The sequence below is a fragment of the Mastigoproctus giganteus genome, chromosome 12 (assembly GCF_048544385.1).
Source record: "Mastigoproctus giganteus isolate SK-2022 chromosome 12, ASM4854438v1, whole genome shotgun sequence".
NCBI lineage: Eukaryota > Metazoa > Arthropoda > Arachnida > Uropygi > Thelyphonidae > Mastigoproctus > Mastigoproctus giganteus.
In genome coordinates this window covers 125,114,718-125,142,473 of record NC_143586.1, presented here as the reverse complement: position 1 = coordinate 125,142,473, position 27,756 = coordinate 125,114,718, and the positions used below count along the sequence as shown (strand labels likewise).

Sequence of the window (27,756 nt, the reverse complement as noted above, 5' to 3'; positions counted from 1 at the left end):
TGGGTTGGGAGAAGTCATCTTCGGTGTGTTTTGTCGCTAGTTTTGAGCTCGGAGGCTCTAAAGGTGGGAACGTATTGTTATCCATCTTTGCTCCTTTCAGCCCCGGGAGAGTGGATTTCTTCTCCCAGGTTACCGGCCCCGCCACGGGGAGGCAGGAGCAGTGCCGCTAGAGTGACCAAGCGGTATAAAAGTTAGTATATTAGTTTAAATGAAAAAAAGAAAGGTGATTTGCCTTTCTGAAACTTACTTACAGATCGTAAGTCTAAGTTTACTAGTATTTAATGAAAACGTAAGAAAACTTTTTTAACTGAACAAAAACTGCAGCTTCAAGAAAAACGCTCTAGAAATCACTGAGAATCGCTTGATCACTATAACGCTTGGCACCCGGGGCCTGGTGGATTGTGAATAATGGACCAATTTGGATGTGATGGCTGACTGTATATTTTTGCCGCATACATGCACAGTAGATAATCTCGTCGAAGATGCAGCGGGGGTTCCGATGCATCCGCATACAGGCTGTAAATTGGTGAAGTTCTAAATGCCCCTAGAGCTATGCGGAGAGCATTATGGTGAATGGTATCTAAGCGACGTAAGATGCTCCTTCTTGCTGAAGCATATATAGGAGATCCATAATCCAAACGAGATCTAATCAAAGTTTTATATAATAGTAATAATGTGGACCTGTCGGCTCCCCAGGCCATTGAAGATACTGTGCGCAAGATATTAAGTTTTAAGAGGCAACTAGTTCGGAGTCTTAGTATATGTTCATGAAAGTTTAGTTTTCTATCTAATGTTAATCCCAAGAAGGAGAAATTTTGAACAACAGGTAAAGCAATTTTGTTTAAGTATAAGACCGGTTCAGGATGAAGACCACGCATTTTACAGAAGTGTATAACAGCTGATTTTTTCTCATATATTCTATATCCATTATGTTTGGTCCATACTTCTATTTTGTTTATGGATATTTGGAGCTGTCGTTCTATTGTGTTCATGCTTTGTGATTGAAATGAAATGGAAAGATCATCTGCATACATATAGATTTCCAATGATGGTGGTATAACCTTCGTGATATTGTTCACACGCAGGGCAAACAGGGTTGCACTTAATACTGAGCCCTGGGGAACCCCTTCGTGTTGTATATATATTGTAGATAAACAGCCTTTATAACGTACCTGAAATGTTCTGTCAGCAAGGAATTTTTCTACAAATTGTGGAAGTTGTCCTCTGTATCCTAATTGAAATAGATCTCGTAGAATTCCGAATCTCCATGTTGTGTCAAAAGCTTTTTCAAGATCTAGATTTACCATCACTATATGCTGCTTTCTTATAAATGAGTTTCTAATATTTGTTTCCACTTTGACATGTAGATCAAGTGTTGATCTATTTTTTCTAAATCCAAATTGGTGGGGTGATAAAACATTATCTTTTTCCAGCAACCACGTAAGTCTATTATGCACCATTCGTTCAAGGATTTTCCCTTTTCCCTAAGCAGCTGGTCAGTGAAATTGGGCGATAATTATGTGTATAGGAAGGATCTTTTCCGGGTTTCGGAAATGCAAGGACAATTGCATGCCGCCATATGGATGGATACGAATTGTTCAGAAAAATTCTATTATATAGAGCTAGTAGGATTTCCAGACAATCAGAGTTTAGGTGTTGGATCATAGTATAATAAATGCCATCGAGACCTGATGCGCTATTAGGCAATTTTTTAATGATTTTAAGTAATTCCTCTTTTAGAAATGGTAGATTAAAGGGATAAGATGTCTTAGTAGAGAAATTCAACTTACTCCGTTCAGCTTGCTCTTTATATTTTTGAAAGTCAATGTTGTAACTTGTCACTGCTGATATGGAAGCGAAAGAGTCAGTCAGTATTTCTGATATCTGGTCTGTTGCAAAAACGTCCTGCCCTTTCCAATGGAAGATTGGAGATTGTGTGCTTGGATATCTTCCACTTAAAATCCGAATTTTTTTCCACACCAAACCAGGACTCGAGTTCCTAGTAAGTGTGGAAGCAAACACGATCCAAGAATTTTTCTTTGCTTTTTTCTGAATTCTCCTCGCTTCAGCTTTGGCTTTTTTATACGCAATCAAATTGAGGGTAGTTGGATATTTTCGGAATCTATTCCATGCACGATTTTGTTTTGTTTTGGCTGTTCCACATTCTGCATTCCACCAAGAGTTGTACCGCGTCTGCCTTCCCTTACTTATTTGAGGTATTGTAGCTTTGGAAGCTTCTAATAGTTGTTCGTTGAAATATAAGACAGCGTCATCTATTGGTAGGGATTCTATTAATTGCTTATCCAGATTGATCAATTGAATATATTTACTCCAATTAGCTTTTTTAAAATTCCATACTGTTCTGGTTCCTTCTGTGAGAGTTGATTGTGTCTGTATGGAACATACTATCGGAAAATGATCACTGTTGTAAGGATCATTCAACACGAACCATTCTATATTAGGATAAACTGATGGAGAACACATTGTTAAGTCTATTGCAGAAGTGATACCTCTAGCCAAACTGATGTAAGTGTGAGATCCGGTATTCAGTAAATTCAGTTGTTGATCATCTAGGAAAGTTTCGATTAAGTTACCTCTACTGTCTGTGTGAGAAGATCCCCACAAATGATGATGGGCATTCATATCTCCCATAAGGCAATAGGGAGGTTGCAGCTGCAGTAAGATCGTTTAATTCCGATCTGGAAATGGGAGTATTTGGTGGAAGGTATAGGGACGAGATAGTGATAGAAATTCCGATGGCTATTCTCACTGCTACTGCTTCTAAGTTTGTTCTTAATGTTGTTTGCTTAGCTGGTATATTAGTATTCACCAAAATTGCCACTCCTCCTTTGGCAGTTCTGTTATCATTCCTGTTATCATCTCTCCGGAAAAGTGTATAATTTTGAAATGTGGGTGAAGATGGAAGTGTTAGATGGGTCTCCTGAAGGCAAATAGAGGCCGGTTTATACTGCTGAATAATATCTTTTATTTCATCCAATTTTCCACGTAAGCCACGACGGTTCCATTGTATAATAATATGTTGCATTATTTAGGTCTCGGAACGATTTGTTGAATCTGACTGCACTTTTGAGTTTTTTCCTTCATCATATTTGGGTCTGTCTTTCTTCGGAAAATTAGGACGAGGTGTGTCAATATCTTCTGCAGGGTGTAGTTCTAATACGTTCTCTCTCTGTTCATCAGTATCCATTTGGTCTATGTTTGTTTGTTTCTGTTCACATAGCTTACTAGATGCCGTTTTCTTTGTTTTTGAAGATGTTACTTCTGATTTCTGCTTTCCAGGCATGGAAGTACCCTGCTCTTTACCTCTGGATGTTTCTTGTGAAACTGTTTTTGTCATCAATATTACTTTACTCCAGTCTATAATTTGATTTAGAGGTATTACTACCTCCGTTTGAGTGGCTATAGTTTGCTGTCGTTTCACTGCTGAAGCATAGGAACGTGAAGGTTTGGTTGCAAGTATCTGTTTTCTTGCTTCCGGATAAGACACTTTATTTTCTACTTTGTATTTTTGAATTTGCTTTCCCACATTTCGCATGTCTTCGAAAAAGCAGGATGATTTTCGTGACAATTGGGACAGAGTGGTGTAGCAGAGGTGCAGTTTGCTTGATTGTGGTCTTTTGATCCACAGAGTGGACAGATGGGATCACTGCGACATGTCGCCTGAGAGTGTCCGTATCGCTGACAGTTGTAACACCTTATTGGATTTGGTATATATGGACGGATTTTGCAATTTAAATATCCTGCTTTAACTGATTGGGGAACAGAAGGATTGCTAAATGTGAGGATTACTGATCGGGTTAGAATGAGATTTGGTTTGGTTTGGTTTGGGTTTTATTGGCGCATCAGCAACTGAGGCTATAATGCGCCAAATACCAGTCATAAATAAAAAGTTAAGATCTTCAGTGACCTAAGGAGTTAGGCCACCATGTCGAGCTATAAAAGGAGTAATAGTACAAAACATGAACAAAGGAATGACAAATCAATTTTAAATACGAGAAAAAAGGTTTATTGATTTTAAAAAGTTAAAAACAGCAGACACATTGTCATTGTCGGATAAAATCTGACTGAGTGTATAAGGCTCGGCCAGATGACTAAAAGCGGTAAAATAGAATTCACGTTCGTGTCTAAAACGAGGACACTCAGTTAAAATGTGCCGTACGCTTAAATAGGTGTCACAGTTCTCACACATAGGACAGTCATCTGCCCTCAGCAAAAAGGCATTTGTAAGATGACTGTGTCCTATGCGGAGGCGAGCTAAAACAACTTCCTCTCTGCGATTTCTGCGCAGACTAGACTGCCAATGTCGGATTGCAGGCTTTATCTGATAGAGCTTGTTTGTGACTTGCTCATGCCAGGATTGTTGCCATTGGGACAGTAATTTATCGTGTATTAGCTGCCTGTAGTCTGTATAGGGGACTAACAGGCAATAAGTGTTGTGGGGTTCTGGTGACCTGGCCGCAGCATCTGCCAGTTCATTTCCCACGATCCCAGTGTGGCTTGGAATCCAGCAGAAACGAATGTCGAAAGAACACTCAAACAGAGAGTGTAGCGTCTGCTGAATCCGGGTCACAAATGGATGAGGATTATACCTCATACCCGATAAAGCCTGCAGTGTACTTACAGAGTCAGTGTACACCATACACTTTTGATACCTATGGGTTTTAATGTGGTCCAAGGCTAACACTATAGCATTCAACTCAGCTGTATATATGCTGCATTCTTGGGGAATCTTTCCAGATATAGAACGATCTGGAAAGATAGCAGCACATCCAACAGACAACTCCGACTTCGAGCCATCAGTGAAGACAGGCAAGAAGTCGGAATATTCGGTCCGGTGGGCAGCGTAGAGTTGGTGGTAGACAGAAGATGGTTGTTGTTGTTGTTGTTGTTTAGAGTTTAATGGCGCAAGAGCAACTTCGGCTATATTGCGCCTGTTCAGGTTTTGTTATTTTCTGTTTTACTGTTTCTGATTTGACATATTAGATATGATTGGTTAAGTTTATTAAACTGAGATATGAAAAGAGTTCCCTGACGTTTGATTTTTCTCCCATAATGAGTTCAAGACTTAATGGCTTATTGGAATGCGATTTGAAAGCTGATTGGCGGGCAATTTGGTATCGTGGACATTCTATGATGATGTGCTTCACTGTTAGTGTGGTCAGACACTGAGGGCATTGTGGAGGATCGTCTTTCATTAGGAGGTAAGAGTGTGTTAAATGTGTGTGTCCGATGCGAAGCCGGGCGCGGATAACCTCTTCATGTCTGTTTGACCGAAAACTTGATTTCCAGGATTTCTGCTGTTGCTTGATTTGATATAATTTATTGTTTGTTTGAGATTTTCAGGTCTGCGTCCATATGTTTTCTGAGACTTTTCGATTGATGTTTTTGAAGTCATTAAGCGGTATTTTATGCAAGTGAAAGTTTTCGTTAGACGGATGTTTTGCAGCATCATCCGCACGTTCATTGCCGAGTATTCCAGAATGTCCAGGAATCCAAGTGAATCTGACTCTTTGTTTTTTTTTCCTAAGGTGTGATAAGGAGGAAAGAATTTTTCTTACATACGGATGAGATGGATGATCTTCTGTCTGTAAAGCATATATTGCACTTAATGAGTCTGTGAAAATGATACTTTTTACGAGGGAAGTTTTGGCAATGTGCTCTAGGGCGAGACTTAATGCAAACAATTCAGCACTAAAGATACTGCACTCTATTGGAAGAGACTGTGAAATTATGCTATTTGGCAATACAACTGCAGCACCAACGTGTGTATCCGTCTTGGATCCGTCAGTGTACAGATGAGAACAGTCAGAGAATTGCATTACATATGAGGAATGTAGCTGTTTTATATGTTCACTTGGGATATTGTTCTGTTTCCATTTTATGAGGACCATGTCACAGTCAACTGAACTGATTTCCCACGGTGGAAGGGCTGTGGGGGTATCTTGGTAGATTTTATCCATACTTAAGTTCAATTGTGAGAGTATTTCTTTTAGTCGGATGCCTGCAGGTTTGCATATATTAGGTTTGTTCGTATATAAAGTTTCCCATTTCGGGTTAAACATATATTGCCATGTTGGATGTCCAGGAAGGCTCTGAACTTTTGCGGCATAGTTCATAAGAAGGATTTGTCTACGAAGACTGAGTGGGAGTTCATGGATCTCTGTATAAAGACTATACACAGGTGAGGTACGAAAGGCTCCGGAAACAATACGTAATGCACTGTGATGAATTGGATCTAACCAATTCAACACACTTTTCCTAGCTGAGGAGTAAATGGGAGAACCATAATCTAATCTGGATCTTATCATTGCACGATAAACGTGCAAAAGTGAGTGACGATCAGCTCCCCATGTTATGGCTGATATTGCTCGTAGTATGTTTAATTTCTTTAAGCACACGGTGCGTACATATTTTATATGTTCTAGGAAATTTAATTTGGAATCCATTATTAGTCCTAGAAGTCGGATACTACATTTGATTGGGATTTGTTGGTTACTTATTCTTAGTTCTGGGTCAGGATGCATCTTTCGTTTTCTGCAGAAGTGTATTGCCACTGTCTTTTGTACTGAGATTCGGTATCCATTATAGGTGGACCAGGACTCTATTTTGTTAATAGCACATTGGAGCTGCCTCTCGACTGTCCGCATATTCTGCGAATGACATGATATTGTGAGGTCGTCGGCATATAGGTAGGTTTCTACTGTTACTGGAATAACTTCTGTTATAGGGTTTATTTTTATAGCGAAAAGGGTTGCACTAAGGACTGAGCCTTGGGGGACCCCCTGTTCTTGATTGTATATTAGAGACAGAATATGATGGTAGCGGACTTGAAACGTTCTTTTAGACATGAAATTCTGAAGGAACTTCGGTAGATGACCTCGAAGTCCTAATTTGTGCAGTTCATGAAGGATGCCATATCTCCAGGTGGTATCAAACGCCTTTTCAATATCAAGGCATACCATTACAAGGTGTTCATTTCGGAGAAAAGCATTGCGTATGTTTGATTCGGCTTTTGTCATTATGTCTATTGTTGATCTATTTTTCCGAAAGCCGTATTGGCTAGGACTAAGGAGGAGGTTATGGTAGTCAAGAAACCATGTTAGCCGATTATTCACCATTTTTTCTAGCGTTTTGCTTAGACAGCTAGTGAGGGCAATGGGGCGATAATTATATGGGTTTGAATGGTCCTTCCCAGGTTTTGGAAAGGCCAGTACAATGGAATGTCGCCAAGAGTCTGGATATGTATCTTCAAGATATGTCCTATTATAAAGCAGTAGGATCATGGATAAGGAATTTTCGGTGAGGTGTTTTATCATTTGATAGTGGATTCCATCCGGGCCTGCTGCACTTTGCTTAGATTTGGACAGAGCTTTGTGCAATTCATTTATTGTAAAGGGTTGGTTATATGTAATCTCATGAGCTGCATGGAAATTAATTTTGTATTTTTCGATTTGAGCTTTATATGTTTGAAATATTGGTCTGTATGATGTTGTTGCTGACAATTCCTCAATCAAATGTTTTTCCTAGTAGATTTGCAATTTTTTCTGGTTCAGTAATGTCATGACCTTTCCAGCTTATGATTGGTTTAGGGATGGTTGAATATTTGCCTGATATCTGTCTAATTTTATTCCAGATTATTCTGCTGTCCATATTTCTGTTAATTTTGCTTGCAAAAGATATCCAGGACTCTTTCTGAGATTTATCCAGGACTCTTTCTGAGATTTCCTGCGTATATATCGTGCTTTTGCTCGGGCTTTCTTATATTTTATGAGGTTAAAGGTGGTGGGGAACTTTCTGAATTGATTCCAGGCCTTATTTTTTTCTTTTTTTGCTTCCAAGCATTCTTCATTCCACCACACCTTGTAGTGTTTATGGAAATGGGTAGCTGTCTTTGGTATTGCAATATTTGCTGCAGAAATTATTTGATTTGTGACATAAGTAACTGCACTATTGATATCAGACTGTCTTATAGTTTTCTTATCTAAAGAAGCAGCACATTGGTATTTTTCCCAGTTTGCTTTGTAAAATTTCCATTTTGTACCTCTTACAGATTGCGGTACATCATTTTCTAGTAGGTGGCACACAATTGGATAATGATCACTGTTGTAGGGATCATCAGAAACAGACCAGTCAAGAAAAGGAAAGAGAGCTGGGGAACAGATGGTGAGATCAATTGCGGAGGTAGTTCCTGTTGGTAAATGGACATGGGTGTGGATACCTGTGTTTAAGAGTGTTAAGTTCCTGCTATCTATAAGTTTTTCGATCATCTGTCCTCTTTTGTCTGTATGAGGTGATCCCCAAAGGATATGATGCACATTTAGGTCTCCCATCAAACAGAATGGAGGTGGTAATTGTTTAACTAAATCCTCAAAGTCTTGTAGTGAATACGTATGATTAGGTGAAAGGTAGAGTGAAACTATGGTCAATGTAATTCCTGGCACGATGCGTACCGCGACTGCTTCAAGGGATGTTTGTAGCTGAATATGCTTGGATGGAATATTAGAGTCCACAAGAATAGCGACTCCTCCATGACCTGTATTGGTTTTACGATCTTGCCTATATACATTGTAGTTCTTGATTGAAATACTTATGTGCGGAGTTAGGTTTGTTTCTTGCAAACAGATACTTGCAGGGGCATATATGGAAATGAGATCTTTGATATCGCCTAGATTACTTCGAATGCCACGACAATTCCATTGTAAAAGTGTACGCATTATTTGGGCTTAGTACTTGATTCAGATGACTTACGATGAGCTGCTTGTTTTAATCGATCTGTTTTGATTTTTTCTTTTCTGGGGAAGCTTGGTCGGCCACCACTGTCCATATCATCATTTGCATAAAGTTCCAGAACTGGTTCATCTTCTTGCTCCTTTTCATCAATTTCCATAGTGTCAGTATTTTTTTGTGCTTTTTTAACAGGTTTGGTGGGATTTGTGCTGGTTGTTGGATCTTCAGCATCTGGCGAGATTACAATGGGTGTATTAATTGCCTGATCAACTTTTGGTTTTGTTTGTAAAAGAAGATTACGTGCCCAATCCGCTATTGAGATGTTGGGCGGGACTGTGATGTCAGTCTGTATTGCAGTTACCTTTGTTTTCTGCACTGTAGTTGCTGCTGTTGCTGCATATGATCTCACTGCTGGAGATAGTGGTATCTGTTTTTTGGCTTCTTGATAAGTTATCTTATGTTCAGTTTTATATTTTTGAACTTGCTTTTCTCTTTTCCATATATTACAGTCTCTGGAATAGGCAGGGTGGTCTCCTTTGCAGTTTGGGCAGCAAGGAGACTGTGTATTGCATTCTTTACAGGTGTGTTCTTTTGAGCCGCAAGTGGCACAAATAGCTTGTCCTCTGCATACTGTTTGGGAATGGCCATATTTTTGACACTTGAAGCATCTTATTGGATTGGGGATATATGGCTTTACCTGGCAATTCAGGTACCCGGCTTTCACTGATGATGGTAGAGTTGGAGTGCTGAAAGTAAGTATGATGGTGCGGTTTGGAACGAGGTTTCCATCCTTTTTAATAAGGATTCTTTTGGCATGTGTGACATTCTGGTTTTGTAGCTCTTGTACGATTTCTTCTTCAGAGCTATTTAGGAGGTCCCATTCCACGATAACCCCTTTAGATGAATTTAAAGTGGCATGTGGAGTGACTTTGATGGGAACCCTCCAAAAGTTTTGGTTTCAAGAAGAAGCTCAGAATGTCGATGATTTGTCGTTTCTATCAGAAGGTCGCCTGATTTCAAGCGGCGAACCATTTTCGGTGGACCAGCTATATGTTCTAAACACCTTTGTATAACAAAGGGAGAAAGTTTACTAACTGGTTGGTCTGATAGGGAATGAACAATTAGAAAGAGTGGCGAGATGGTTTGGGTCACATCTTTCTTTTGTCTTTTGGCAGTAGCTGGATTAAGATCATCTTGCTGCCGATTGTGATCAGTTTGATCCATAATTCCAGGAGAAGCCTGGTTTTTCAAGTCCATTGTTGCTCCTTTTAGCCCTGAAAGGATTATTTTTCCTTTCAGGTTTCCGGCCCCACCACGGGGAGGCAGGAGCAGTGCCACCTAGTGACCAAGCGGCTGGCGGATTAGTTTGTTAGTGAGAAAATGGATAATTATCCTAAAAAAGAAAGGTGATTTTCCTTCCTGGGTTCTACTTAAAATCTGCTAAGTGAAGAACCACTTACAATGAACTGAGAATAAGAGCGGCTAGAAATGAAAGAGAACGAAATCACTTGGAAGGATCACTTTATAATTCGCTTAAGAAAATCGCCTGGTCCCTATCGCTTGGCACTTGGGGCCGCAGAAGATGGAGTTATGGACTTACCCCAATTTTTAAGGGAGAAGTCGCATGATGGAATGCGAGCATGCCAGGGTGGAAGTGATTGCCTTGGTGACTGGGCAACATTGTCTACCGTGATGTCGAGCTCTCTGAGCAGATCTTGGACACGGATACCAAAAGGCCGATTGGCAGTCTGACGAGTGTTATATAAGTTTTCCCATTGTGGCTTGAAAACGGACGTCCACGTAGGGTTGTCTGGCAGGGATTTTAATTTAACAGTATATTTTAAAGACAATTGCTTTTGTCGCAATGACAGTGGTGGTTCAGATGCTTCAACATATAAACTCTGGACTGGGGATGTTCTAAATGCTCCAGTAGCAATACGGATGGCTTGGTGGTGGACTGGGTCCAGCCACCTAAGTACGCTGTTTCTAGCCGATGTGTACACTTGGGACACATAGTCTAGTTTAGATCGGACAAGTGCACGATAGAGACTGAGCAAAGTGGAGCGGTCTGCCCCCCATTTATTGGAGGAAATAGAGCGTAGGAGATTCAACCCTCTTGTGCACTTTGTCCGCAGTTGACGAATGTAAGGTAAAAATGTCAACTTCTTGTCGAAAATGAGCCCCAAGAATTTTGTCTCAGGTGCTACTGGAATGATGACTTGTCCGAGTTTAAGTTCTGGTTCAGGGTGAAGGTTCCGTTTGCGACAAACGTGTACGCAGACGGTCTTCTGTGGCGAGAACCTAAAACCATTAGTCACTGCCCAAGAGTTGACGTGGTCTATGGCATGCTGCAATTGTCTTCCGATGACCCTCATATTGCATGACTGCAAAAAGATGCTAAAGTCATCTACAAAGAGGGCACTGTTTACGGTAGGTTTTGTTTGTTTTAGGGCTTTACGGCGCAAGGACAGCAAAGGCCATAATGCGCCTAGCTATGGTGATATTAAGATACATAGTTCTATCTGTATAGATGATATTCAGAATTATATCATGTTGTATAGTTTTATCTGTTTGAGGAAGTCAAATATTTTGGTCACATGTGGTGTGTCTGCTAGTAGGTCAGAAATGCTGAGAGAGGTGTTCGTCGTGGGAAATGAGGTAAACATAGCTTGTCGCTCAGTACTGTACTTGGGACAATCAATAAGTAGATGATGGACAGTGAGCTGGGTGTTACAGTTTGTACACGTTGGTGGATCAGTGGCTGCAAGCAAATAAAGATGTGTTAGGTGCGTGTGGCCTATCCTTAATCGGGCTAGTACAACTTCTTCATGTCGGTTTTCACGTATACTAGATCTCCATGGTTTAAGATCTTTCTTTATGCCAAGTAGCTTATTGTTGACTTGATTCTGCCAGATATGTTGCCATTTTTCAAGGCATCGTTTATTTATAATGTACTTATAGTCAGATGGAGGTGTAGTGAAGGATTGGTCTATAGGATTGGTAGCAGTTTTGGCAGCTAGGAGGTCGGCCTGTTCATTTCCAGGGATTCCAGCGTGACCAGGAATCCAACATAGCAGAACTTGTTGTTTATTCTGGTTTAATTTAGTCAGAGTGTTCCAGATCTGTTTAAGTAAGGGGTTATCATATTTTGTATTGCGTTGTATGGCTTGGATAGCACTAATGGAATCGGTATAAATAACGCTGTGCAGTTTAGTTCTTGAGAGTGTGTAGTTTAAGGCCATGTGGAGTGCACAGAGTTCTGCAGTATAGCTGCTACATTCAATGGGAAGTTTTTTGGACAAAGTGATGTTAGGAAATACTGCTGCTGCACCAACATGGTTGTCTGTTTTAGACCCATCTGTGTAGATTGGTGTGTACTGGCCGTGCTGGGTTCTCAATGCGGCAAACATTTGCAGTATGTTCTGTTGATGTTGTTGTTGTGATTGGGTTTAAAGACACAAGGGCAACTGAGGCCAAATTGTGTCTATTCATCGTTTAATTGCATGACCCTATCTTTATGATTGTTAAATTATATACTTTTGTATAGGCCAATACGTTTTAAGTATATTAAAAGTTCTTCAATATTTGCATTGTTTCCTAGAATATGGGATAAATCAGGTGATACATTAAGCCTGGAAACTGATTGAAACGTGTTTGACCGGATGGTTGAATGCAAGGGACAATCAAGCAGAAAATGGCGGACCGTAAGCCGACTGTTACAGGATGAACACTGAGGTGGGATTTCTCCCAGTAGCAAGTATAGATGGGTATGATGCGTATGTCCAATTCTTAGCCTTGCCAACACCACTTCCTCACGTCTGTTTGGTCTGAAGCAGGAGAGCCACAGCTTTGGTTCTTGTTTTATTTGGTAAAGTTTGCTGTTAGTATTCCTTTTCCATATCTGTGACCAGTTGTTGTAACATGCTTTATGAATAACAGGTTTAAAATCAGTGTATGGAACCTGAGGATGTTGTGAGAGAGTGGGTTGAGGATGTTTAGCGGCAAAGTCTGCACTTTCATTTCCCGGAATGCCAGAATGGCCAGGGATCCAGCAAAATGTGATTGACTGATTGGACACACTACAGGAAAATAGTTGGGAATGAATTTCTTTCAATGTAGGATGAGGAGAGGAGAAATTCTTCCTTATGGCATTGATAGCACTGAGGGAATCCGTGTAGATTATTGCGGGTGAGATGCAAAGTTCAATAATCTTACTAAGTGCTAACTTGATGGCATAAAGTTCAGTAGTGAAGACACTGCATGATAAAGGTAGTGTGGCTGAAATTGTACATGTAGGAAAAACAGCTGCAGCACCTACCTTACTATCAGTTTTCGACCCATCGGTATATATTTTACATGCATCGGAGTTATGGGTAGCATGGGCTGAGTGCAACTGTCTCATGTTTTTGGGAGGTATGACATTCTTCCCCCACTGGAGAAAATATGTATCATGTGAGGCACAAACATACGTCCAGGGTGGAACAGGTGCAGTTGTGTTCTGAAAAATATCAGCTAAATCAATATTCCAACTGTGAATAAGATCTCTGATCCTGAGTGAAGCAGGACGATTTTCATGTGGTTTATTCTCATAAAAAGAATCCCACCGAGTGTGATAAAGATACTCCCAACTGGGGTGCGATGGAAGACTCTGGATCTTAGAAGCATAGAAAAGCAATAATGTTTTCCTACGAAGATGTAATGGCGGCTCGTGGGCTTCAACATAAAGACTTTGCATGGGAGAAGTCCTGAATGCGCCCAGAGCAGTCCTCAGGGCACTGTGCTGGATGACATTTAGCCGATCTAATGTGCTTTTCCTAGCTGAGTCATATACGGGAGAACCATAATCTAAGCGTGAACGGATCAGAGATTTGTAGAGGTGAAGTAAGGAGTACCGATCAGCTCCCCATGACATGGATGAGACTGATCGAAGCATGTTTAACTGTTTTAGACAAGTAGTTCGTAGATATGTGATATGTGCTTGGAAGTTAAGCTTACTATCTAATATCAGACCGAGAAATCTGATGCTGTTTACAACTGGTATTGGACAATTGTTTAGCCGTAATTCAGGATGGTGGTGGACAGCACGTTTCTTACAAAAGTGAGTGGTGGTAGACTTTTGTTCAGCTAGTCGATATCCGTTGCGTGACATCCAGGATTCAATTCTGTTAATGGCAAGTTGGAGTTGACGCTCAATGGTGTTCATGCTTTGAGATTGGCAGGAGATTGCTAGGTCATCCGCGTACAAATAAGCCTCCACAGTTTTGGGGATGTCTTTAGTTATGCTGTTGACTCGAATTGCAAATAATGTTGCGCTGAGTATAGATCCCTGTGGTACTCCTTCTTCCTGAATATGGGGTGTAGACAGTACGTTCTGATAACGGACCTGAAAAGAGCGGTGGCGCAGGAAATTCTGAATTATCTGAGGGAGATGACCCCTTAGTCCTAGGTGATAAAGGTCCATAATAATACCATGTCGCCAGGTAGTATCAAATGCCTTTTCAATATCTAAATTGACCATGACTAGATGTTGCTTCATGACAAAGGCATTCCGAATATTCGATTCAGCTTTGATAAGTACATCAAGAGTGGATCTGTTCTTACGAAAGCCGCTCTGATGATCTGTTAAAAGGTTCTCTGCTTCTAAGATCCAGGTAAGCCTCGTATGTATCATTCTCTCAAAAATTTTCCCCATGCAGCTTGTGAGAGATATTGGCCTATAATTGTTAACCAAAGAAGGGTCTTTGCCTGGTTTTGGTATGGCAAGTATGTGAGAGTGACGCCACGAAAGTGGGTAATCATTTTCTGAGAAGATTCGATTATAGAAGATCAATAGGGTACGTAAGTCCTCTTCAAGTAAATGTTTTAGCATGATGTAATGTACGTCGTCTGGGCCGACAGCACTATTTGAAGATTTATTTAAGGATTCTTTGAGTTCTGTTATATTAAATGGTTGATTGTATGGAAGTGAGAGCCGTGTGGAAAAGTTAATTTTGCGGCGTTCTGCATCTGCCTTGATGCGCTGAAAGGAGATGGAGTAGGAAGCAGAAGCAGATATTGAAGAAAATGATTCTGCTAGCGCATTGGCGATTTCCTTAGGTGCCGAGAGATCTTTTCCATTCCAACAGAGTATTGGAGAGGGTGGTCGAGTGAATTTTCCATTTAGCGCTTTAATTCTTCTCCAAATGAATCGTGGGTCAGTGTCTTTGGTGATAGTTGAGGCAAATGAGATCCAGGAGTCACGCTTGGCTTTTCTCCTAATCTGCCTTGCTTTGGCTTTAAGTCTTTTGTATTCTATTAGATTACTGGTTGTAGGAAACTTACGGAATTTGTTCCAAGCACGGTTTTTCTCACGCTTGGCATTAGAACAATCTGTGTTCCACCAGTTGTTATGGTGGGAGCACTTGTGGGGTCGTGACTTCGGAATTGAATTTTTTGCTGCATTTAGTATCTGATTGGTAATGTAGTTAGTTACGTCTTCAATTGGATGTTGCTGAACATAACTCCTGTCTAACTGGACCTGGGTACAGTAGCTCTCCCAGTTTGCCTTCTTGAACTTCCAGGTGGATCGGTGTTCTAGATTTGCAGTTACTCGTGTTTGTAATGAGCAAAGGATTGGGAAGTGATCACTGTTTAGAGGATAGTTTAGCACTGACCATGTCATACTTGGGAAAATTGCTGGTGAGCAGATTGACAAGTCTATTGCAGAAGTAGATCCTGTAGATAGGTGAATATAAGTGGGAGATCCAGAATTTAGTATAGTTAGGTTGTTATTATTCATGAATGTTTCTATTAATTTGCCTCTTGTGTCAATCGCAGGTGACCCCCATAATGGATGGTGGCCATTGAAATCACCAAAAAGGCAGATTGGAGATGGTAGTTGCATAACCAAATTATCAAGTTCTGTATTTGACAATGGGTGAGAAGGGGATATATATATAGAAGTTAGGGTAATTGATATACCGATTGAAATACGTGCTGCCACAGCTTCTAGACTAGTTTGTAATTGAATTTGCCTGGACGGTATGTTTGATTTTATAAGCACAGCTACTCCTCCGCGAGCAGGAGACTCCGACTGTTTTTTAGAAGTGACTGTTTTTTAGAAGTGGAGCATTTCGGTCTGTCTTGTTTTATTTTATCTTTTTTCGGAAAATAGGGGCGTACTGAATCCATGGTGTCATTTGCATGGAGTTCCAAAATGGGTTCCCCATTATCTAAACGCTCATCTACTTCCATACTGTTGGTAGGAGTTTCCATTTGTTTTGAACCTGTGTCAGATTTCCTTTGCTCTGTGTCATATGGGACCGATGGAGTATCACCAGGGATACTGATTGGGGTATTTGTAGCTTCGCTAGTTTTATTTTGAGGATTTTCTTTTTTTGAATTTGAAAGGGTAGATTTAAGCCAATTAGCCATTGAGGTATTAGGCGGGATTGATACATCTGTTTGTGCTCCAGTAGATACATAGTTTCTAGTGCGAACAGCGTAGGATCGACTGCTAGGCATGTTCAACATTACTTGCCTACGTGCTTCAGGAAACGTAACTTTATTTTCTACTTTATATTTTTGAATTTTTTTCCCTGTAATCCATAATTCGCAAGATTTGGAAAAGGCAGGGTGACTTCCGTTGCAGTTTGGACACGCAGGGGTTGCCACTGAGCAATCAGCTTGAGTATGGTCTTTAGATCCGCATATGGGATCACCTCTACATGCCTGCTGTGAATGACCATATTTCTGGAATTTGAAGCAACGAACGGGATTCGGAATATATGGTCTAATACGGCAATTCAAATAGCCAGCTTTGATTGAGGATGGTAAGTCTGGAGTACTGAATGTTAAAATGATGGTTCTAGTTGGAGTTAGATTCCCATCTTTTTTAGTCATGATTCTTTTTACACTTGTTACCTTTTGACTGCTAAGTTCTTGGAGTAGTTCTTCTTCGGAGACTGAAGTTAGGTCCCACTCACTGATCACACCTCTTGATGAATTTAAGGTTCTGTGGGGAGTAACGGATACTGTTAGCCCCCCAAAAGACGTTGTATTTAACAGCCGCTCAGAATGTTTTGAGGTGGCTGTTTCGATCAGGAGGTCTCCGGATTGTAGTCGCTTCACCATTTTTGGTGACCCTGCAATAGACTCTAAACACTTCTGTATCAAGAATGGTGATAACTTGCCTACAGGTTGGGCAGATAACGAATGTACCACCAAGAAATTCGGTATCTCATTTGGACATTTTGCTTCTGTTGTTGTTGTTGTGGGGGTTTTATGGCGCATAAGCTGCTTTGGCTATAATGCGCCTATTCCTTTATTGTATTAATATATGAGAAATTCTTGTCACATCAGAAAAGGCAGAAATCAGAAATGACTGAAAACTCCAATTTGTTTCAGAAAGTTAAAAAATTCCGGAATATTTGCATTGTCACCAATGATATTCTCTAGAGTTATTGGTTTTCGAGGGTTAACCAAAGATAGCAGGGTGGTATTTCTGTTTTGTTTATAGTATGGACATTCAATGAGAATGTGTTTCACTGTCAAATTTAGAGAACAATGTGGACACTGTGGTGGATCATCTCCTGTGAGTAAATGAAGATGGGTCAGGTAAGTATGACCTATTCTAGCTCTTGAAAGAATTACTTCTTCCCGCCTTGATGTCCGGACACTGGAGAGCCAGATTTTCGGAACTTGTTTAATCTGTAAGAGTTTATTATTCGTTTGGGAATGCCATAGTGCTGTCCATTCTGATAGGCATGCAGCATGAATCATTAGTGCGTAGTCTGAGGCTGGAACAGGGATATTGGTTAAATCTAAGCTGGTTGGGTTTTTTGCAGCTTTATCAGCCAGTTCATTGCCTAAAATATCAGAATGTGCTGGTATCCAGCAGAAGGTGACCAGTTGGTGGCGTTCTATAATCTTTAGCAATAATTTTCTAATTTCATTTATAACAGGGTGAAACTTGTCTGAGGAATTACACAAAGCCTTGATTGAGCTGAGGGAATCAGTGTAAATTACTGATTTTAAAAAGCGGTCAGGAGAGAGATTTTTTAAAGCTAGTTTAATTGCGAATAATTCAGCTGAAAAGATACTGAATTCAGGAGGAAGGGCTGCTGATACAATTGTATTCGGAAACACTGCAGCTGCTCCAACTTTTGAATTGGATTTAGAGCCATCTGTGTATATTGGTAAAAAATCAATATATTTTTGAGTGTGAACAGCATGAACTTGTCTGATATTTGATGATTGCAAGATATTCTTTCCCCACTGACAGAGGTAAGTGTCACAGGTCGGTATAGGAGGTGGAACCCATGGTGGTTGAGTACAAGTGGCGACTTGTTTTACGGAATGGATGGATACATTCCAAACCTGCAATAGTTCAAGGAGGCGATGACCAGCTGGTTTTACTATGCTAGGTTTATTTCTGTACAGATTTTCAAATGGCGGATTGAAAAGATATGGCTGAATGGGATGTGAGGCACAACTTTGTATCTTGACAGAATACTTCAGCAAAAGCAATTTCCTACGTAAAGATAGTGGCGGCTCGTGAGCATCAATGTAAAGGCTATGTGCTGGCGATGTTCTGAATGCGCCAAGTGCAATCCTCAGTGCACTGTGTTGTACTGGATCAAGCCAGCGTAATGCGCTCTTTCTGGCAGAGTCATAAATGGGAGCTCCATAATCAAGGCGAGATCTGATTAATGCCCTGTATAATCGAAGAAGGGAGGTACGATCTGCACCCCACGTTTGTGCAGATAAAGCTCTTAGTAGGTTTATCTTTTTTAAGCAGGCAGTACGTACTTTTTTAATGTGCTCTAAGAAATTTAGCTTGTTGTCCATGATTAAACCTAGAAATCTAATATTACTAGTGACTGGGATGGAGATATTAGAGATGTAAAGTTCAGGATCCAGATGAAGTTTGCGTTGTCTACAAAAATGGATAGCAACTGTTTTCTGCTGCGAAAGCCTATAGCCGTTAAGACTGGCCCATTGCTGTATTTTATTTAATGATATCTGAAGCTGTCGTTCAATAGTTCTCATATTTTGGGAATGACAGGAGATGGAAAGGTCATCTGCATAAAGGTAAGTTTCTACAGTATTTGGAAGTTGTTTAGTGATAGAATCTCTTCTTAGAGCAAAAAGAGTGGCACTCAGTACTGATCCCTGTGGAACACCTTCTTCCTGAATGAAAGTTGCAGAGAGGGCATGTTGGTATCGTACTTGAAACGATCTAGTGTGTAGAAAATGCTTTATAAATATAGGAAGGTTGCCCCGCAGACCAAGAGAGTAAAGATCTCTTAGTATGCCATGCCGCCAGGTGGTATCAAAAGCCTTCTCTATATCTATGGAAACCATTACTAGATGTTCATGCTTAATAAAGGCATTACGAATGGCAAATTCAGCTTTCACCATAAGGTCCAAGCATGACCTGTTTTGACGAAAGCCATACTGACTATTGCTCATTAACTGTTCTGACTCAATGATCCAGACGAGTCTACAGTGGACAATTTTTTCTAGAATTTTGCTGAGGCAGCTTGAGAGGGATATTGGTCTATAGCTATGGGGATTGGTTGGATCTTTTCCAGGTTTTAAGAATGCCAAAACAGTAGAATGATGCCAAGAAGTTGGATAGACATTTTCTAGAAAAATACGATTGTAAAAGAGCAGAAGGAGATGCAATGCTCTGTCATCAAGATGTTGTAGCATGGCGTAATAGATTCCGTCTGGTCCGGCAGCACCATTGTGAGCTGTTCCGATAGCATGTAAGAGTTCGGAATATTGTAGAGGTTTGTTATACGGCAGAAGAAGAGCAGTTTGGAAGTTAATAGAGTGCTGTTCTGCAGTGTTTTTAATTCTCTGGAAAAGTGGAGTGTAAGCTGCTTCCGCTGAGATTTCAGCAAATGTGTTGCCCAAAGCATTTGCGATATCTAAAGGACTAGATAGATCTTGCCCATTATAGGACAGAATTGGTGAAGGTACGGTAGGAAACTTACCAGAAAGTTGTCTAATTTTTTTCCATATTATTTTTGTGTCAGTGTTTTTGTTAATGCTTGATGCAAAACGGATCCAGGATTCTTTCTTGGCTTGCCTTTGTATGAAGCGTGCTTTTGCCTTTAACTTCTTATAATTAATTAGATTGGGTGTTGTTGGATATTTCCGAAACAAATTCCAGGCTTTATTTTTTGCTTTTTTGGCTTTTGTGCATTGCTCATTCCACCAATAATTATAATGCTTACGAACCGAGGGATTTGACAGTGGTATTGTGTCTTTAGCTACATTTAGGAGATGTGACGTGATGTATTCTGTCACATCATCGATAGGCTTGAGACGGATTTTTTGCTCATCAAGAGATATTGATGACCGGAATTTTGCCCAGTTTGCTCGGACAAATTTCCATTTTCTGAAGGGTTGAGCTGGAGGGGCCTGTGCTATTAATAGGTTACATACGATTGGGAAGTGATCGCTACCCATTGGATCATTTAAAACATACCACTCTATGGTCGGGACCAGTAATGGAGAACAAATGGAGAGATCTATGGCTGAGGTATGTCCATTTGGGAGCTGAACGTGAGTGTGTGTGCCAGTATTGAGTATAGTGAGGTTTACTGCCTCTATTAGGCTCTCAACGAGTTGACCTCGTCTATCTAATTTAGGATCGCCCCATAAGGGGTGGTGCCCGTTGAAGTCCCCTAACATACAGAGAGGTGGAGGTATCTGTATAAGGAGATCTTCAAGATCTTTTAAACAATAGGTACGGTTTGGCTGTAAGTAGATTGATACTAATGTTATTTCAATATGGAGCGTTATACGCACAGCAACGGCTTCTATTTCAGTTTGAAGTGGAATATGTTTAGATGGGGTCTTTGAATTTATCAGGATTGCTACACCACCATGGGCAGCATTTGCTGTGTTACGATCCCTTCGATAAAGGCAATAGTTCTTTATCGAAGGAGAAATTTGCAAAGTTAAGTAAGTTTCCTGAAGACAAAGGGCAACTGGAGAAAATCTATTTATTAGATCTTGGATATCGACTGTATTGCAACGAAAGCCTCTGCAGTTCCATTGTAAAATACAAGGCATTATTTGTGTTTAGTTGATGGAGCTGATTCTGACTGCTTTTTGAAAGTGACTGGTTTATGGCGTTCCAATTTGTGTTTGTCTTTTTTTTGGAAGACTGGCCGACCAGTGTCCATGTCTTCCTCTTCGGCATGGATTTCTAAAAGAGGATCTTCCTCTATAGATGTTCCATCTGTTTCCATTGTTGTGTCTCGAATATTTTTGATTATATTTGAATTTGTATTACATGGTGTGGTAGAACCCATTGGAGGAGGAGTTTCCGCTGGTATTGTAAGAGGAGTATTATTTGCTTGGTCTGCGAGTTTGGGTTGTTGTTTACGTACATTTGGTTTTTCCTCAGAGAGGACAGTTCTAGCCCAATCTGAAATTGAAATATTAGTAGGAACTGTAACAATAGTTTGAGTAGAGACTGTTTGGTATTTTTTAACTGCATTAGCATAGGAAATATTTTTATTCATAGTAGGTGCCACTAGTCTTCTCGCTTCTGGGTAACTCACTTTGTTCTCGACCTTGTATTTTACAATTTGTTTCTCCGTTTTCCATTTTTCACAACTTCTGGAATAGGCAGGATGATCACCTTTGCAATTTGGACATATCATTTTAGTAGTCGTACAGTCACTTTGTATGTGATCCGAGGAACCACAGTTGGGGCAGACAGGAACTCCTCTGCATACAGTTTGTGAGTGGCCATACTTTTGACATTTAAAACATCTTAAAGGATTGGGAATGTACGGGCGGATACGGCAAAGTAAATAACCTGCTTTTACAGAGCACGGTAAGTTGGGCGTATTAAAAGTGAGAATAATGTTTCTGGTTGGGATAAGTTGATTATCTTTTTTAGTCATTATACGTTTGGCTTGAATTACATTTTGTCCCTGCAGCTCTTGGGTAATTTCTTCCTCTGTGACATTTAACAGGTCCCAACTGGATATGACACCCTTTGATGAATTTAGGGTTGCATGAGGAGATATTTTTACCGGAATTCCCGCAAAGTTTGTTAACTGTAAGAGTTTCTCCGAATGCCTGTGGTTCGTAGTTTCCACTAGCAGGTCTCCTGATTGTAATCTCTTGACAGTCTTAGGAGATCCTGCAATACCTTCGAGATGTTTTTGTATTACGAAGGGAGACAGTTTGCTCATTGGCTGACTAGTAAGGGAGTGGAAAATTAAAAAGGATGGGCAGGGTTGCTCCATCTGATTAGTCTTCTGTCTCTTTGGACGATCATTTTCTAAGTCGTGATTGGGGTCATGATTGTCTGTTCTTGAGCTCGAAGGCTCTAACGGTGGATAATTATTTTTATCCATAATGGCTCCTTTTCGCCCTGGGGGTTTGTCTTTACCGCCCAGGTTACCGGCCCCGCCACGGGGAGGCAGGAGCAGTGCCGCTTTGTGGCCAAGCGTAGAGTTAGTACAGTTAGTAAATCTAAATTAAAGAAAAAGGTGATTTCCTTCTTCTGGGCTCTCTTCTTATTTCTTATAAGAGACTAGAGCTACTTAACAGAAAATTTAATAATTGCAAGAGAAAACAAAGAAAAACTTAGTCGCTGGGAAGAAAAACGCTTGATAGACGCACAATAATCACTTGGCCACGGAAACGCTTGGCACCCGGGGCCTTTGCTTCTGTTCGAAGCCTTTTTGGGTGAACAGAGTCATGGTCAATATCGGGAGTCTCTTGTCTTGAGCTCAATGGCTCTAAAGGGGGATAATTATTTTTATCCATGTTAGCTCCTTTTGGCCCTGGGGGTTTACCTTTACCACCCAGGTTACCGGCCCCGCCACGGGGAGGCAGGAGCAGTGCCGCTTGTGGCCAAGCGTATAGGTTAATATAGTTAGTAGGAGTACTAAATTAAAGAAAAAGGTTCTTTCCTTCTTCTGGGCTCACCTCTTAGTACTTTTAAGAAAATGAAGCTACTTAACGAAAAGGTTTAATAAGTAAGGGAGAAAGCAAAATAGAACCTAGTCGCTTACCAAAAAACGCTCTTTAAACGCACGAGAATCGCTTGGCCACGGAAACGCTTGGTACCCGGGGCCATGTTCTGTTGAGATAGGGTGTGTTTTCCCCAGGCTGTCAATGAAAAGTTACACGGTGGTATATAACATGTCCAAGGTGGGACTGTATGAGAGGCAGTGGGCTGTATTTTACTAAAGTCAATTTGCCAATCGGCCTGCAATGCGGAAAGACGTATCCCGGTTGGTGGATTGATTGATGGATACGCTTGGTATAGGTTTACCCATTTAGGAGAGAAAAGTCCGTTCCAAGTGGGATGGTCTGGATGCCCTTTGAGTTTTGCTGCATAGTGTAGTAAAAGCATTTGTCTGCGTAGCTGAAGGGAGGTTTCATGTGCTTCAGCATATAGGCTGTGGACAGGTGATGTACGGTATGCCCCCAGTGCAAGACGAAGAGCACTGTGGTGCACAGGATCAAGCCAGCGTAAAGCGCTTTGTCTAGCAGAGCTATAAACAACAGAACCATAGTCTAGACGTGAACGTATTAGCGCATGGTACAATTGTAATAGTGTGTATCGGTCAGCTCCCCATGTTGTGCCTGATAGAACTCTTAAAATATTTAGCTTTTTTAGACAGGTAATCCTAAGTGTTTTTATATGTTCCAGGAAGGTGAGTTTTTGGTCAAGTATCACACCAAGAAAGCGGACACTAGGGACAACTGGTATGATTTGATTTTCTAGTCGAAGTTCTGGGTGTGGATGTAGATTACGCTTCCTGCAAAAGTGTATACCGACAGTCTTTTGGGTTGAGAGGCGAAACCCATTGTTTTGGGCCCATTTTGCTATTTTGTTGATTGCACATTGCAGCTGTCGCTCTACCATTCGCATATTAGGCGAATGACAGGCGATACTAAAGTCATCGGCATACAGGGTAGTGGATATTGTTTGTGGCAGGTCCTGTGTTATCGAATTCATTTTTATATTAAAGAGGGTAGCACTTAGCACTGATCCTTGTGGCACTCCTTCTTCCTGTATGAACTTTGAAGATAAGTGATTGTGAAATCGAACTTGGAATGAGCGGTGTTGTAGGAAGTTTCTTATAAACTGTGGTAGGTGTCCGCGTAGTCCCAGATCGTATAGATTTTGCATTATACCATATCTCCAGGCAGTGTCAAACGCTTTTTCTATATCAAATAGGACCATCGCAAGATGCTCTTTGCGTACGAAGGCGTCACGGATGTTTATTTCTGTCTTAATCAAAAGGTCAAGAGTGGATCTACCTTCACGAAAGCCACATTGCACTGGATTCATAAGGTTATTTCGAGCTAGAAACCAGGATAACCGAGCGTTGATCATTTTTTCCATTACCTTGCATATGCAGCTGGTGAGTGCAATAGGTCGATAATGCTGCGGATTTGAAGAATCTTTTCCAGGTTTTGGAAATGCCAAAACATAAGCATGCCGCCATTTGTCAGGAAAAGTGTTTTCTTTGAATATTCTGTTGTAGAGCAATAAAAGTGTTTTGAGTGCGGGTTCAGTAAGTTTTGCTATCATTATGTAATGTATTCCGTCTGGCCCTGCTGCACTGAGTTTAGTGGAGGCTAGAGCATGATGTAATTCTGACATTGTAAAAGGGAGATTATATGCAGCAGTGGATGTTGATTCAAAATTAATTGAGTATTTTTCGGCTTGTGCTTTGAGTGTCTGGAATTGTGGCGAGTATGATGTCACAGCTGATATTTCCATGAAAGATCTACCTAGAGCGTTTGCAATTTCCTCTGGCTTTGTAATATCAGAGCCATTTACAGTCAGAATGGGACAGTTGACACTTGGATGTTTTGCATACATACGTTGTATTTTGGCCCAAATTGTTTGGGTTTTTGTCGTTTTTGTAATTGTGGAAGCGAAACGCCTCCATGCTTCCCTTTTGCTGGTCTGTCTAACTCGTTTTGCTTTTGCCCTTGCCTTCTTAAAGCAGATGAGGTTTTCTGTTGTTGGAAACCTTCTGAAGATGTTCCATGCTCTGTTCTTCTCTTTTTTTGCGGCACTACATTCATTATTCCACCACACTTTAGAGCGGGCCGATATTTTAGTGGGTCGTTTCGGAATTGCATTGTCCGCTGCTTGCAGTATTTTGTTAGATATATGTTCTACTGCCAAGTTTATGGGTGTTTGTTGGACTTGTTTTTCTTCTAGTGTAGCCAGCTGCTTGTACGTATCCCATTCAGCTTTGGAGAATATCCATTTTGGAATTCGATAAGAAGTATGGGGAACGGTTGTATCAATGCGGCATATCACAGGGTAATGATCACTGCCCAGTGGGTTGCTGTGGATAGTCCATCCGAACAGAGGGTATATGGTTGCTGAGCATAAAGAGACATCAATAGCTGAGGTAGATCCTGTAGGAAGATGCGTATAGGTGTGCGCTCCATTATTGAGAGTTATCAGATTGTGTTGATCAAGTAATTTTTCGATAGTTTTTCCACGCTTGTCCAAGTTATGGTTTCCCCATAGCGGATGGTGACTGTTCAGGTCTCCTAGGATACAGTAGGGTTTGGGAAGCTGGATCACTAGTTCTTCTAATTCAGCGTAGCTTATGTTTTGGTTAGGTGGTAAGTATAATGAGACTATGGTTAAATCAAAGTTGACATTGATTCGTGCAGCAACTGCTTCAAGATTTGTCTTTAGTGGGATTGCTTTTGAGGGTATCTGGGAGTTGATGATCAGTGCTACGCCTCCATGTGCAACGTTGTTCAGATTGTGGGTAACACGATCCTGCCGATGCATTATGTATTTCTGAAGGGAAACAATTGTATTTGGTGTCAGATTGGTTTCCTGTAGTTGTTGTTGTTGTTGTGTTTAACGACACATAGGCTACTTGGGCCATATTGTGTCTTCCTAATGGTGAATATGAAATAACTATATTTTATTATATATCCCTATCCGGTTTAGGAAAGTAAACAGTTCTTTTTTATTAGGATCATCTCCCAGAATCTGAGTTAAATTTATTGATGTCTGCATATTAGTTAACGATTTAAAAGTGTCTAAGCGGATGTTTTGAAAGAGAGGACAGTCCACTAACAAATGACGAATGGTCAGTTGTACTTGACATGATGGACATTGTGGAGCGCTTTCATTAGTTAACAGATACAGGTGAGTGAGATGAGTATGCCCAATCCTGAGCCTTCCTAAGATTGTTTCTTCTCGTCTGCTTTTCTGGAAGCTGGAGGGCCACAGCTTTGGTTCCGGTTTTATTTGGTAGAGTTTATTTCCTGGATAACCTTTCCAGATTAATGACCAGCTGTTATAACATGCTTTACGTATAATGTGTTTGTAATCTGTATATGGAACTTGAAAAGTCTGCGAAATAGTGGTTTCTGGTTGTTTGGCTGCATGATCTGCTCTTTCATTGCCGGATATTCCAGAATGTCCTGGGATCCAGCAGAATGTCACAGTTTGGTTCAATTCCATACAGGCAAGTAACTTAGAATGAATCTGTTTTACTACAGGGTGAGAGGATTTGGTATTAGTATTTATGGCAGAGACAGCACTGAGTGAGTCAGTGAATATTAAAGCAGACGGAATTAGTTGTTCAATAATGTGATCCAGAGCTAAGTTTATAGCATAGAGCTCAGCAGTGAAGATACTGCATTCAATTGGCAATGAGACAGAAGTGCTAAATGTTGGGAAGATTGCAGCAGCACCTACTTGGGTCTCGGTTTTTGATCCATCTGTATATATTTCACATGCGTTTGAATTAGAAAGAGTGTAAGTTGCATGTAACTGTGCGATATTGGAAGGAGACAGCGTGTTCTTTCCCCACTGTTGAAAGTAGTCATCATATATTGCACAGATATTTTCCCAGGGTGGGTCTGGTGGTGTTTTGTCCTGAAATATATTGCTGATATCTATGTTCCATGATTGAGCCAGTTCCTTAAATCTAAGTGCAGCAGGTCGGTTTTCATTAGGTTTACTGATATAAAATGACTCACATTCAGTATTGTAGAGACATCTCCAACAAGGATGAGAGGGCAGACTACGGATTTTTGCGGAATACATCAGAAGTAATGATTTTCTGCGAAGATGTAAGGGAGGTTCATGAGCTTCGATGTACAGGCTCTGAACCGGGGAAGTTCTGAATGCACCTAGAGCGACTCTCAAAGCACAGTGCTGGATGGTGTTTAGCCGTTCTAAAGTACTTTTCCTCGCTGAATCATATACTGGAGAGGCATAGTCCAAGCGAGACCTGATGAGAGCTCTATACAGATGGATGAGGGTATGACGATCAGCACCCCATGACATGGATGACACACACCGGAGGATGTTTAATTTCTTCAAGCAGATGGTACGAAGATAGGCCACATGTGCTTGAAAGTTCAGTTTCCTGTCTAGTATCAGACCGAGGAAACGGATATTGTGAGCAAGAGGAATTGGCACGTTATTTATCTTTAGCTCTGGATCAGGATGAAGTGACCGAAGTTTGCAGAAATGAGTGGTAGTGGTTTTCTGTTCAGCGAGATTATATCCATTTTGTAAGGTCCAGGATTGAATTTTCGTTAAAGCAATTTGTAGCTGTCTTTCGATAGTATTCATGCTTTGCGATTGGCAGGATATAGTGAGATCGTCAGCATACATGTATACTTCAATCATTTTTGGAAGTTCTTCCAAAATATTGTTGATCCTAATTGCAAATAGGGTTGGACTCAATATGGAACCCTGTGGGACACCCTCTTCTTGAATGTGAGATGTTGACAGCATGTTTTTATATCGGACCTGAAATGTACGCAATTTTAAAAAGTTCTGAATTATTAAAGGGAGATGTCCTCTCAGCCCCAACTGATGCATATCTTTAATAATACCATGACGCCATGTGGTGTCAAATGCTTTATGAATATCCAGGTTGACCATCACTAGATGTTGTTTTCTCACGAAGGCATTACGAATGTTGGATTCAATTTTTACTAGTACATCTAGGGTGGACCTGTTTTTACGGAAGC

At 40.7% G+C, this 27,756-nt stretch overlaps 1 protein-coding gene across 2 annotated transcripts in view; it reads right to left on the bottom strand.

Moving 5' to 3' along the window:
- LOC150077394 (DNA damage-regulated autophagy modulator protein 1-like) overlaps nucleotides 1-27,756 on the bottom strand; it is a 455,867-nt gene that overhangs the window by 110,862 nt on the left and 317,249 nt on the right. The window lies entirely within an intron of this gene.